This window comes from Morone saxatilis, unplaced genomic scaffold, assembly GCF_004916995.1.
Source record: "Morone saxatilis isolate NCDOM2014 unplaced genomic scaffold, NCSU_SB_2.0 Contig18, whole genome shotgun sequence".
Taxonomy (NCBI): Eukaryota; Metazoa; Chordata; class Actinopteri; family Moronidae; genus Morone; species Morone saxatilis.
Genome location: NW_023339740.1, coordinates 18,555,647 through 18,558,150, shown reverse-complemented (window position 1 = coordinate 18,558,150; position 2,504 = coordinate 18,555,647).

Sequence of the window (2,504 nt, the reverse complement as noted above, 5' to 3'; positions counted from 1 at the left end):
GCTTGTCCATTTTCTTCTGATCCTCCTTGAGATGGATTCTGCTCCTTCATTGGAGTCCAGCTGTGTTTAAATAAACTGATTGACTTGATTAGGAAAGGCACACACCTGTCTATATAAGACCTACAGCTCACAGTGCATTCCAGACAAAATTGAGATTAATGAGGGTCGAAGGAACCTGCCAGAGGAGCTCAGAGACGAATTGTGGCAAGGCACAGATCTGGCCAAGGTTCAAAAATTTCTGCAGCACTCAAGTTTCCTAAGAGCAACAGTGTGCTCCATAATCCTTAAATGGAAGAAGTTTGGGACGACCAACTCTTCCCTAGACCTGGCCAAACTGAGCACGTGGAGAAGAGCCTTGGTGAGAGAGGTAAAGAAGCACCCAAAGACAACTGTGGCTAGTCCAGAGCCCCGCAGTAGGAGATGGGAGAAAGTTCCACAAAGTCAACTAATCACTTGCAGCCCTCCACCAGTCGGGGCTTATGGCCAGAGTGGCCCGACGGAAGGCCTCTCCTCAGGGCAAGACAATGAAAGCCTGCCATAGAGTTTGCCAAGAAAACACATGAGGATCCCCCAGACTTGAGAAGAAGATTCTCTGGTCTGATGAGACAAGATTAAACATTTTTTGTGCGTTAATTCTAACAGTATGTGTGGAGAAAACAGGCACTGCTCATTACCTGCCAAATACAATCCCCAACAGTGAACATGGTTGGGGCAGCATCATGCTATGGGGGTGTTTTTCACTGGCAGGACAGGGAGACTGGTTCAATTGAAGGAAAGATGATGCGGCCAAGTACAGAGATATCCTGGGAAAAAATAAACCTCTTCCAGAGTGCTCAGGACCTCAGACCTGGCCGAAGGTTTTCACCTTCCAACAAGACAATGACCCCTAAGCAGACAAGCTAAAATAACAAGAGGAAGTAGCTTCGGAACACTCTGTGAACATTCTTGATGCCCAGCCAAAGCCCTGACCTAAACCCTCAATTGAGCATCTCTGGAGACCATGAAAATGGCTGTCCCCCAATCGTTCACATCCAACCTGACAGAACTGGAGAGATCTGCAAGGAAGAATGGCCAGAGGATCCCCAAATCCAGGTGTGGAAATAAACTTGTTGCATCATTCCCAAGAAGACTCATGGCTGTACTAGTCAAAGGGGTGCTTCTACTCAATACTGAAGCAAAAGGATCTGAATACTTATGACCATGTGATATGTCAGTTTTTCTTTTTTAATAAATTTGCAAAAAATTTCCTACATTTCTTGTTTTTTTCTGTCAAGGATGGGGAGAAGATGGGGTGCTGAGTACATTAATGAGAAATAAAATGAACTTTTTTGATTTTAGCAAATGGCTGCAATGAAACAAAGAGTGAAAAATTTAAAGGGGTCTGAATACTTTCCGTACCCACTGTATCTAATTTATCTCTATGAATGCTAACTTTTGACCCTGGAAAAAGTCTATCGCTACAAGGTCCATTAGTAGCTGCTCTGGAGCTTTCCATCATATCTCATGGTTTTCATCAGCAGATGTCATGGAGTTGTAGATTGTAGAAAATTTCCAGTTTTCTGAATGTTTTAAGGACTTCTCACCCACGTTGGCTTAAACAACTGAAAGACGAAAAATACATTTAATCTGCTGAGGAAGAATGTGTGATACAATCAAAAGCTCCAGAAGCTGATAATGCTCCCTATGATGAGATTCTGCTGTTTGAGAATGTACTAATGAAGTCCTTAACATATTCCCAGATTGCTGAGGAAGACTGTAAATGTTAGCCCACTTACATGCAAAAAATTAAATTTGAATCTAAAATATGAATTTAAGAGGGTAAAAGGCGAGACAAGGTGACAGTAGTAGACAAAGACGAAGATAAACATACACAATGACAAGACCTATACAAACGCTGAGAAAAATGAGGCACAAAATACAACTATTCTGTTGCATGGTATAACATATAACATCCTCTCTTGCCCACAGCAGAAAATCTTCCAAGAATGATCTGTTTTCACCTCAAAGAGCACACCATGTGTCACTGTCAGAAGGGAGTGTGGCTTGTTAGCTGAGAGAGCGACAGGTCACATTTGACTTGACCCTGTCACATGCTGTCGCTAACTCGGCGGGGAAGAGACGATATCACAACCACCAGCCCTCTGAGAGAGGAAGAGAGAGAGAGAGAAAACAGAAAGTCAGTTTCACGTGTTATGCCGAATCAGTATCAAACAGCCAAGCTGCGCAACATGTGTTACACAATGTGAAATGTGTGAGTGCCAATGGGAAATGCAGCAGGTGTCCTCCGTTACAGTGACATTTTACATTTTATGTGGTCGCTGTTTACAGTTTCTACAGAACACACTATTAACTCTTTTGTAGACAAATTATGTCAATGTTACAGTGTGTTCCTTCTCTACAAATTGAATGATCACAATCAAATCAGTTTTTATTTATATAGCCAAAAATGTAAAAAAATTAATGTTTTGCCTCATGTGGCACAATTTGCCTCTCAAAAGTGTACA